The 12,532-nt window shown below is 37.1% G+C and overlaps 1 pseudogene; it reads right to left on the bottom strand.

Moving 5' to 3' along the window:
- Nucleotides 1-11,772: 11,772 nt before the first annotated feature.
- On the bottom strand, nucleotides 11,773-12,048 carry LOC132490501 (protein CEBPZOS-like; annotated as a pseudogene).
- Between the last annotated feature and the right edge of the window lie 484 nt (nucleotides 12,049-12,532).

The following is a 12,532-nucleotide window of genomic DNA, read 5'->3' as shown; positions in this document are numbered from 1 at the left end:
TTATAGCATTTGGTGCATTAGTCCACTTATCATCAAAGATGCATTACTGTGGAGATAATGAAGCCTTAAGCTTCAAGTCCCCGCAAGTGCATGAACCTCTTCTAGGATTAGGTACTTAATTTTGCATTTATAATTTTATTTTTCTTAAATTGGTGCCCTCAGTTGGCATAAGCTTCTGTTCTCACAAAATTTGGCTCCACCCCTGTTTATCATATTGTGTGTCCACAGACTTTGAATTCTAGTTTTATTATATTCCAGTCTGTTCCATCTCCCTGCTTAGCACAGGCATAGAGCCTCAATAAAATAGTCATTGCATATCTATCTTATGTCCAGCACTGTATTAGGTACTGGGGATACAGTATGAGCAAGATGGACGTGTTCCTTGCCATGCTGGTCCTAATAGTAGAGAAGATAGGCAATGAAACGGCATTGGAATGTAATGACTAAACATATATAAGGTAAGTAAAGAGTGTATGGGAGCTCATGACAGGTGCCTAGCTTGGTCTAAGGAGGATGGGGCAGGTAAAGAGTCTAGGGATTCAGCTTGTTGAATGAATTGATAAACTCTATCCAGGTTACCTAGCCTGATGACACTAGTGTAGACCTAACTGGGCGCCATAGTCCTGACTCAAACATGAGGCAATGGCATGCCATAGTCTTGCATCAGGGACCTCACGTTCCCAACAGAGAAAACTGGACTCCGAAATTCTGAGCCACCTACACGGCAGAGGTCTTCCAAGCAGCCAGCCCAGTGCTTTCAAAACCAGCAAGCCCAGATCTAGCCAGCCAGTCAGTCCACTCACTTTGCTTCCTTAAAATAGGACAGAGATAGTCTTTTGGCTTTAAAAGTCTTACTCCATTTCTTCTTCTCTGAACCTCATCTCTGGGAGTCTACCTAGACTCTGTACTAGGTCAAGTTCTCTTCTTGGCTATAAAACTTTTTCACTCAGTGCTCAATTTTCAATTGCTATTAGTCTTTATTGTTTCTTTAACTGAATGAATCAATGAATGGATACATAAAATCAGACTATATTTCTTTATTAGAATATTAATTATACCTTCTACAGTGTTTGTGTGGTACTTTTCATTTTCTAGAGTATTGACTTTATTTATAGCATCTGGGAAGGAAGGTCAAGTGTTGTATCCATTTGATAAACTTGAACTCAGACACTCATACCTGTGAGGGTCTGAAGGCTAAACCATGTCAAGGGAAACAGGTTAATAGATGATGAAAAGAAGTAAATAGGTATATTTGATATCCCTAGGAAGTAAATAGGTATATTTGATATCCCTAGGAAGTAAATAGGTATATTTGATATCCCTAGGAAGTAAATAGGTATATTTGATATCCCTAGGAAATAAATACATATATTTGATATCCCTAGGAAGTAAATACATATGTTTGATATCCCTAGGAAGAAAACTCATTAACTGGTTAGGTCTGTGGTAGGCATTACTACTGTTCAACAGTATCAAATTTCTGGTGCTCTCTACTCTCAGCCATACAGGTGATTTTACTCCCTGTCCTGTTTGAAGTTGGGTAGAGCCACATGACTTGCTTTGGTCATTGAAATGTCAGTAGAAGTGCTATGTGTCACTCTTAGGTGGAGGCAATTCATTCTGGTGCTTGCTTCTCTAGCCCTCCCTTCCTCTGTCTGGAGAGCTATCAGGACACAAACAGACATGACATGAGCAAGAAACACTTTTGTTGTGTTAAATTGATAAGCTTTGGGGATTGTTTGTTATTGAAGAATCACTTTCAGGGAGTTCCCTGGTGGCCTGGTGGTTAGGATTCGGTGCTTTCACCTGCGGAGGACCAGGCTGGGGGAACCATCTCACGTGCCACTCGGTGCAGCCAAAATAAAATAAAATAAATAAATAAATGAAACATTTAAAAAAAAAACCCACTATGATTAAAAAAAAATCACTTTCCATCACTGACTGAGACAAAGGCTAAATTTATACATTCCTTCATCCAGGGTATGAGGCTAAAGAACAGAGTCTATTAAAATCTGTATTCCTTTAGTGTTTCTTTGGATTTTAAATTCAATTATTTATTCATTTAATGAGCGTTTATTAAAGCTTACTAGTTGCAAGATAACTGTGGTAGCCACTATGGAGGGGACAATACAAAAATATGTTTTTAGTTACTTGTATAGCAGCCTTATCAGGCCACACTGAAAATCTATGTAAATCTCTTAGAACTGGAATTTTCTTAGAGTATTTTCATGTAGCAATTCTCATGTCTTACACCAAGTGGTGCCCCGTAGTAAATGGTAACAATGGGAGCTGCTTTTGATGATCAGGAATATCCAGAGTTTACCTATTCTGACCTTTGACTAGTCTAAACTGAGTAGCATTGCTTTTCCTTTTGGCAGTCAAAAACCGGAAAGACATAATTATTTATGATGATCACTAATCACAGTGAAAGTGGATGGGGACTCTTGGGGTCTCCCAAGTAGGCCGTCTGCTTTGAGAAGGTAAGAAATCAGTCTGTCTTGCTGACTGCTAATCCCCAAAGCTTACCTAGCACAGTGCTGACAGAGTGACCACCTAATATTTATTGTATGAATGAAGCACAGAGTGAAAGGATGCATGAAATCCTTAACACAGTGTAAATATTTGTACAGGTTTAGTCCGTTTTGTGTGTTCAAAGTATGTTTAATGGCAAAGATTTACATAGTAGGCATTCCTCTCATATTCAATTTTCCCCCCAAATATGTTTTGAAATATTAAATCTGTTTTGAAATAGGAAAATTGATATGGAGTCTTAAGGGGAAGGGTAACATCAGAACAGGCTTAGCTTGGGACTTCCCTGGTTGTCTGGTGGTTAAGACTCTGAGCTCCCAGTGCAGGGGGCAGGGGTTCGATCCCTGGTTAGGGCACTAGATCCCACATGCCGCAGCTAAAAGATCCCGCATGCTTCAACCAAAGATCCCGCATGCTGCAACTAAGACCCAATGCAGCCAAATAAATAAATTAATAAATATCAAAACAAAACAAAAAAACCGAAAAAACAAGCTTAGCTTAGTTACCCTTAAAAAGCTACAAGATTTTCAGGTACTTTGAAGCCATTAAGAAAAGAAAAAAGATTTGAGGAGGAACATCAAAAAGAATGTGGGTCATGATTTTATTGCCCTTCACCGGTGTAAAATCCCTTTAAGAATTTTAAAATGGATTATGTATCATTGATTTATTCATAAAAATGATGAGGTTCGGCATATTCAAAGGGTAGTTTACTTGGACAATAATCTCACTAAATTTATTGTTTTCATTTTTAACCTGCGTGCATTTTGGATATTTTCATGACTTTTATAAACTTTCCAAATGTATATAAGAATAGAGAGAATAATAAATGTACCCTCATATACCCATCATCCCATTTTCAATAATTACCAAACCATACTTGCCTTTTGTTCTTTTCCCTTTGCTCTCCCGCCTTCCCTCCCTCCTTCCTTTTCTTCTTTTTTCTCTTTTTCAAGCATTTTGAGAAAATCCCAGGTCATTTCACTCTTACACAATTCTCTATAAAATATGGATATTTTCTTACATAAACACACATACTTTTCACACCTAACAAAAAGAACATTAATTCCTTAATATCATCAAAGACACACATTTCTCTGTCTTACACATGTCCTTTTTTCAGTTGGTTTGTTTAAAAACAAGATCCAAGCAAGGTCTATAGTCAAACCTACTTGTCATGTTTCTTTAGTTGCAATTAAGCTGGAAAAACTCCTTCCCACTTTTTTCATGTCATTGATTGTGGAAGATGAATTTACATTTTTTTTACTTTCAGTGTTTTAAATTTTATTACAAACAGAACTCTGAAGATTTGCACTTTAAGTAATTTTGCTTCTCTTAGTCTTTGCTAGCTTACAAAAAGAAGGCAGAAGTACAAAACAAAATGGCCAGGCTTCTGGGGTGGGGGAGAGAAATTACTGTTTTTGTTAATTTATTTGGCTTTGTTAATATTAAACAGATTCAGAGGTCTCATTTTCTGAGGAGAAACAAAACATTATTGAGTACAACTAAATAATTCAGTCACATTTTCCAAGCTTATAACACTTCTTGCTTCTTTGGCTGTTTCATTTTTATTTCTGTAAGGACCTCTGAAAATTACAGGTTAAAATCAAAATCATTGAGAATAAGACTTACAGTTCTCTATCTCTATATATCTTACCTTCTTCCTTATGAACAAAATCCTTACTTGAGACTGAAATGTGTCCAACTTAAAAACTGTGTTTTCCAGCTTCCCTTGAAGATAGAGATGTTATTAAGATACAGGTCTAGCCAATGAGATGTAGGCAGAGGTAGTTGTGAGGGAATATGAGGAAAGCTTCTTTTTAAAAATGGAGACAAAACTGTTCACAGAGAAAGGAATAGAAGTGGCCCTTAAACATATGAAAAAAATACTCAAATTAATTCTTATTAATATAAATACAAATTAAAACTACCCTGGGACTTCTCTGGTGCTCCAGTGGTTAAGACTTCATGCTTCCACTGCAAAGGGTGCGTGTTCTATCCTTGGTCAGGGAACTAAGCTTCCACACGCCACGCAGCCCTGAGCTATCATTTCTAACTATCTGATTGGTGTAAATCCCAAAATTTGGCAACAAACTCTTGGAGAAGTTGCAGGGAAACCAACGATTTCATGAATGCAAAATGGTATAACCCCTGAGGAAGATTTTGACAATATTAGCAAAATTACAGGTAAATTTACCATTCAATTGATAAATCCCACTTCTAGAAATTTATGCTTAAAATACACCAGCACAAATATGAAGTCACATATGCACAAGCTTTGTGTGTATGTTTTAGCCTTTTCCTGAGTTTCTTTTTTTTTAAAATAAATTTATTTATTTTATTTAATTTATTTTTGGCTTCATTGGGTCTTCGTTGCTGCACACGGGTTTTCTCTAGTTGCGGCGAGCGGGGGCTACTCTTTGTTGTGGTGCGCAGGCCTCTCATTGCGGTGGCTTCCCTTGTTGCAGAGCACGGGCTCTAGGCGCGCAGGCTTCAGTAGTTGTGGTACACGGGCTTAGTTGCTGCGCGGCATATGGGATCCTCCCAGACCAGGGCTCGAACCCATGTCCCCTGCATTGGCAGGTGGATTCCCAACCACTGCGCCACCAGGGAAGCCCTCCTGAGTTTCTTAAATCATATTTGATTGTTGAAGCAAAAATTATAACATTATATAATGTGCTCATTGTATACAGAGGAAATGCATGAGATTATTGTGCTTAAAAAGTGGAGGGGGCAAAGGGACCTAAGTAGAGTTAAGCTTCTACATTTCCCTTGAAGTGGTAAAACATTCATACCAGTAGGCTATGGTAAATTGCATATGTGTATTCTAATAAGTAGAGCAAATACTAGGAAAACTATACAATGCAATGTACTAAAAAACACTTCAAATAAATAAAAATGGAATGCTAAGTGTCCAAAAATCCACAGGAAGGTAAGAAAAGAGAAGCATAGGAATGAGAAACAGAGGAAACAAACAGAAAACAAATAACAAAATGACCTACTTAAGCCCTAACTTATCAATACTTACTTTAAATGTAAGTGGTCTAAATACATCATTAAAAGATGGAGATTGGCAGTGTTGATTAAAAAATATTTGACCCAATGATAGCTGCTTACAAGAAACTTCAAATTCAATGGCATAGGTAGGTTGAAAGTGAAAGAAAAAGTAAAATAGCCAAAATTGATATCTATTTGATTTCTTTGTAAGCTTTTACTAACATTTTTTATTTTTTTTTTTTTTTTTTTTTTTTTTTTTTTTTTTTTTTTTTTTTTGTGGTATGCGGGCCTCTCACTGTTGTGGCCTCCCCCGTCGCGGAGCACAGGCTCCGGACGCGCAGGCTCCGGACGCGCAGGCTCAGCGGCCATGGCTCACGGGCCCAGCCGCTCCGCGGCATATGGGATCCTCCCAGACCGGGGCACGAACCCGCATCCCCTGCATCGGCAGGCGGACTCTCAACCACTTGCGCCACCAGGGAGGCCCTAACATTTTTTATAGTGAGCAACATTTCTTACCAAATTTCTATGGAGAGTGTAATTTCAAAATTATTTTTATTTTCTGCCAAAGCTCTTGATCCACTTTAAAAAGCTTTTATTTATTTATTTATGTCAGCTTTATTGAGATATAATTGACATATAATATTGTGTAAGCTTAAGGTGTACAATGTGGTGATTTGACATACACATATATCACAAAATGATTACCACAATAAGGTTAGTTAACACATATTGTTAACTATAGTCACCATGCTGTACATTAGATCCCCAGATTTATTCATCTTATAAATGGTAGTTTGTACCCTTTGACCACCTTCACCCATTTCCCTTACCAGTTCCCCACTGGCTCCTGGAAACCGTCAATCTATTCTCTGTTTCTGTGAGTTCATTTTTTTTTAGATTCCACGTATAAGTGATATCATACAGTACTTGTATTTCTCTGACTTAATTTCACTTAGCATAACACACTCAAAATTCATCCATGATATTGCAAATTGCAGGATTTCTTTCTTTTTTAATGACTGAAATATATGCATATATATATCACAAATATAAATATATATATATATATATTTATCACAATTTCTTTATCCATTTATCCATGGATGGACATTTAAGTTGTTTCCATGTCTTGACTATTGCAAATAATGCTACAGTAAACATAGAGGTGCAGATATCTTCGATATAGTGATTTTACTTCTTTTGGATATATACCTAGAAGTGGAATTACTGGATCATATGGTAGTTTTATTTTTAATTTTTTTGAGGACCCTCCATACTGTTATCCAGAATGGTTGTACCAATTTACATTCTCACCAACTTTTCTCCACATCCTGGCCAGCACTGTTATCTCTTATCTATTTGATAATAACCATTCTAACAGATGTGAGGTGATACCTCATTGTAGTTTTGATTTACATTTCCCTAGTGATTAGTGATGTTGAGCACGTTTTCATGTACCTGTTAGCCATCTGTGTATCTTATTTGGAAAAATACCTATTCAGGTCCTTTGCCCATTTAAAATTAGATTATTTGTTTCTTGCCATGAGATGTAGGAGTTCCTTATATATTTTGGATATTAACTGCTTTTTAGATAGATGGTTTGCACATATTTTCTCCCATTCCATAGACTGCCTTTTCACTTTGTTGATCATTTCTTTTGCTGCACAGAAGCTTTTTAGTTTGATGTAGCCCCACTTGTTTATTTAAGCTTTTCTTGATTGTGCTTTTGGTGTCAGAGCTAAAAAAATCATTGCCAAGATCAATATCAAGGAGCTTTCCCTGTTTTCTTCTAGGGGTTTTATGACTTCAGGCCTTACGTTTAAGTTTCAATCCATTTTGAGGTAGTTTGTCCAACTGTTGTAAGATAGGGGTCCAGTTTCATTCTTTTGAATGTAAATATCCAGTTTTCCCAACACCATTTAATGAAGAGACTATCTCTTCCCTAGTGAGTATTCTTCACTACCTGGTCAAATATAGGTTGGCTGTAAATGCATTGGTTTATTTCTGGGCTCTCAATTATGTTCCATTGGTCTGTGTCTGTTTTTTGTTTGTTTGTTTATACTAGGTACTAAAAAATCTTTATTTAGTATTCAGAGCAAGTCCATAGGTGATTTTGCTTTCCTCATACTACAGATTAGTAAACTATGTGTCTGTTTTTATGCTGATACCATACTGTTTTGATTACTATAGCTTTGTAATATACTTTGAAATAAGGAAGTGTAATGCCTCCAGCTTTGTTCTTCTCTCTGAAGATTGCTTTGGCTATTCTTTTGTGGTTCCATACAAATTTTAGGATTTTTTTTCTATTTCTGTAAAAAAAAATGCCATTGGAAGTTTGATAGGGATTGCATCAAATCTATAGATGGCTTTGGGCAGAATAGACATTTAACAGTATTAATTCTTCTGATCCATGAACATGGAGTATCTTTCCATTTATTTGTGTCTTCTTCAATTCCTTTAATCAATGCCTTAGCGTTTTCAGTGTACAGATCTTTCAAATTGGTTAAATTTATTCCTAAGTAGTTTATTATTTTTGATGCTATTGTAAATGGGATTGTTTTCTTTCTTTCTTTTTTTTTAGGTAGTTCATTGTTAGTATGTAGTCTAGTTAAAGGTTTGTCAATTTTGTTAATCTTTTCAAAGAATCAGCTGTTAGTTTTGTTCATCTTTTCCATTGCTTTCCTATTCTCTATTTCATTTATTTCTCTCTAATGTTTATTATTTCCTTCTGCTAAATTTAGGCTTAGTTTGTTCTTCTTTTTCAAGTTCCATGAGGTGTACTGTTCAGTTGTTCATTTGAGATCTTTCTTTTTTTCTTAAGGTAGGCATTAATAGCTATAAACGTTCCTCTTAGAACTGCTTTTGTTACATCCCATAAGTTTTGATACAATGTGTTTCTATTTTGTTTGACTCATGATTTTTTTAAATTTCTCATTTGATTTCTTCTTTAATCCATTGGTTGTTCAGGAATGTGTTGTTTAATTTCCATGTATTTGTGAATTTTTCAGATTTCCTGTGTTATTGATTTCTAGTTTCATACCATTATGGTTGGAAAAGAAACTTGATATAATTTCTATCTTGAATTTGTTGATACTTGTGTTGTAGCTTAACATATGATCTTATCCTAGAAAATGTTCCATGTATACTTGGGAAGAATGTGTACTCTGCTGTTGTATGGAAAGTTCTGTATCTGTATATATTTTCTCTACAGTGTTGTTCAAACCTGCTGTTTCTTTATTGATTCTCTGTCAGGATTATCCACTGCTGAGAGTTAGGTATTAAAGTCCCCAACTATTACTGTATTGCTGTTTATTTCTATTTTAGTTCAGTTAGTATTTGCTTTATACATTTAGGTGCTCTGATGTTGGGTGCATAAATATTTAATATCGCTGTATCTCCTTGATGAATTGACCCTTTTATCTTTATATAATAACCATCTTTGTCTCTTTTGACCATTTTTAGCTTACAGCCTATTTTATGTAAAGCCTGTCCCTGTTTTTTTTTTGGTTACCATTTGTTTAGACTATCTTTTTCTATCTCTTCACTCTTAGCCTATGTGTGTCCTTAAAGCTAAAGTGAAACTCTTGTGGCTCATGGGATCTCAGTTCCCCTACCAGGGATTGAACCTGGGCCACAGCAGTGAAAGCCTGGAATCCTAACCACTAGGCCACAAGGGAACTCCCATTCCATGTCTTTTGATTGGAGAATTTAATCCACTTATGTTGAAAGTAATTACTGATAGGTAAGAACTTACTATTTCCATTTTGTTAATTGTTTTCCAACTCTTTTGTAGATCCTTTGTTCCTTGAGCCCTCTCTTGCTGTCTTACATTGTGATTTGATAAATATTTATGGCAGTATGCTTTGACTCCTTTATCATAATCTTCTGTGTATCTACTACAGGTTTGTCCTTTCTGGTTACCATGAGGCTTATATAAAATATCATAATAGTTATAACATCCTATTTTAAGTGATAACAATTATCTATAGGATGCATATTATGTGCCTGTGTTTATGCTACTCACTGGGAAATACAAAGTAGAATAAAAGAAAGCCCTTACCCATGAGAACCTGATAGTCTCCTGGGTTAAACAAATGTTACCTTAGCTGGGGAGTGCAGGGTAGGCAGGGCTTCTTGGAAGATAAGTAGGAATCAGCCATGTGACAAAGAAGGAGAAGTTTGTTGGCCAGAGGGAATGCATGTACAAAGGAGATGAGAAACAACACGTTTGGTATTTCTGGAATAAAGCGTTAAATTTGAAGTTGACTGTGTTTTTAGACTAGAAAAATGGACAGGGACCAGATCTGGGAGGGTTTTGTTTGTCTTGATAAGGAGCTTAGACTTTATCCTGCAGCCAGTAGGAAGCCATTGATAAGTGGTAGCATAAACATCAGATTTGCATTTTAATGGTGACTTCTAGCAACAACAGTATGGAATAAGGGTTGCTTCTCAGGAGGTAGAGAAAAGAGTTAGAAGCTGTATTATTCTAGGTGGCAGATGATAAAGACTTTGAAACAGGACAGTAGTGTTAAGGACAGAGGAACTGGACAAATTCAAGAAGTATTCAGGAGGGAAATTTGTCAGAACCTGGTGATAATAGGATATTTGGAGATGAAGAAGAGGAAATATTATAATATAATATAGAATGAATTTCTAGTGTCTGATTAAATGGTAGATTAACTGGCATAGGGAATGCAGGAGGGGAAGCAAGTGTGGTGGCAAAGGAGGATGAATTAGGTTTTGATATTGCTGAATTTGACAATACAGATGGAGTTTGGTAGGCAGATCTAATGCTTTGTAGAAGGACTTGGTCTGGAGATACACTTATATGCTCAGGACTCAGTGTCATGGCTTATATGCGTAGGGTAGGAGATGCTATCTTAGATTTATTAATTTGAGGATTTTCTGCCATTAACACTCTCAGGAACTTGCTGCAACTGATAGAAATCTAATTTAAACAATTTTAGGCACTAGAGTGTTGGCTCACAGCTAGTGGAAAAGGGGGATCCAACTTATGGCCACCTCAGAGAGAGAGCTCAACAACATTTAGAACCTGGAAATTAGATACACAAGACTTAACTAACTTAGAAGACCACAGAAAGCTGAATTCTGTCAATGTTCACCCACCAGAGATCATCAGGAACACACCTGGAGTTAAAGTTATGTTTGTTTAGTTTTCTGCAGCAAGGGAAAACACACCCCAGAGGAATCTTGGAGGCATCTCAGGAAGGAAGAATTGGGAAGGAATTCTTATAGGGTAGGGTTTTTGCTGCATGATTCTAAAGAGGGATTAGGGAAGTGAGGTGCCATCTTTGGATGGGATATGGTTGAGAAATGGGGGTCTTTCAGCAATTGGATATCTCCAATCTTTTTTCAGGAAACTGAAAGAAAAAAGCCAGACCAGGGATGTCATTGGTAACAATGCAGCAATCACTTAGAAGAAAAGATTGTTAGTCATTTTTGCAGCTGTGGTATCGCATTGTATAGAAATGCTGTTTATGTGACCTTCTTCATGTCCCTTGGAAACATAGTTTATGTTCTGGAGGAATATCACTGTCTGATTGCCAGCAGGGCTGTTTTTCATTTTCTCAAATCTAACTGCCTATAACAGGGTAATTCCAAGGAACAAGCCAATTTTCACAGCAGTATCCTGGAAAGGCTCAAAATATACACAACAGGTATGGGTATGAGTGGGACTTAAAATATGAGAAAGTCTATATGAACATGAAAGTCTACATAAGAAAGCAGTTAAGGCCTTGTTATGAACTGAACATTTGTGTCCCCCCAAAATTCATATGTTAAAATCCGAACCCCCAATATGATATTATGAGGAGGTGGGGGCTTGGGGAAGTGATTCGGTCATGAGGGTGGAGACTTCATGTTTGGGGTTAGTGCCCAAAGGGAGCTCCCTTGTCTCTTCCAACATGTGAGGACACAGTGTGAGAAGATATAATCTATGAACCAGGAAGTAGGCTCTCACCAGACACCAAATCTGATGGCATCTTTTCTTTCTTTTTTTTTTTTTTAAGGAGAACCACTTTATTTTGAGTAGTAAACAAAACTTCATTTATAACATAATAAACAAACCTTCCATCAGTTTTTTAACAGTTAGTCCAAAGAACAAAACCTCTGACTTAGTTAGAATTTACACTTAACCTTAAATATTCTAAAATGCATCCATGTCAACGTTGGTATTTTAATTTTGCCTGATACTGTGAAATAGGGCAAACCTTGATCATGGTCAAATTCCTAATTTTTGCTGTTCAGCCACTTTTCTTAATCTTGCTCTCTGATTCCATACATTCCAGAGTGTTCAGTGGATTTGTAATAAACTTCCAAGATGAAGGGGAATTTCTTCCTCATTGTTTGCCTGAAATCTTGGCTTGTGTTTATCTTTTTAAACAAAATATATGCTCCAAAAATGTCCACAGGTTCAGCTACTAAACCTCCTTTAAAGATCTTCTTTGCCAGTGGATCCATAGTGCCTCCATCCTGAGGTGTGTACTTGCAAGGGTCTGTTGGCATCTTGATCTTAGACTTCCCAGCCTCCAGAAATGTGAGAAATAGGGACTTCCCTGGTGGCACAGTGGTTAAGAATATGCCTGCCAATGCAAGGGACATGGGATCAAGCCCTGGTCTGGGATAGATCCCACATGCCGTGGAGCAACTAAGTCCGTGTGCCACAACTACTGAGCCTGAGCTCTAGAGCCCACGAGCCACAACTACTGAGCCCACGTGCCACAACTACTGAAGCCCACCTGCCTAGAGTCCGTGCTCCTCAACAAAGACCAGCCACTCCAATGAGAAGCCTGCCTACCGCAACAAGGAGTAGCCCCCACTCGCCACAACTAGAGAAAGCCTGTGTGCATCAACGAGGACCCAATGCAGCCAAAAATAAATAAATAAATAAATAAAAGAAATGTGAGAAATAAATGTTTGTTGTTTAAAGTTCAGTTTAGGGTATCTTTGTTATAGCAGGCTGAGTGGAACAAGGCAAGCCTCTAGGATT

This window comes from Mesoplodon densirostris, chromosome 5, assembly GCF_025265405.1.
Source record: "Mesoplodon densirostris isolate mMesDen1 chromosome 5, mMesDen1 primary haplotype, whole genome shotgun sequence".
NCBI classification, from domain to species: domain Eukaryota; kingdom Metazoa; phylum Chordata; class Mammalia; order Artiodactyla; family Ziphiidae; genus Mesoplodon; species Mesoplodon densirostris.
Note: the sequence above shows the minus strand (reverse complement) of the source record. Positions and strands in the feature narration are given on the sequence as shown.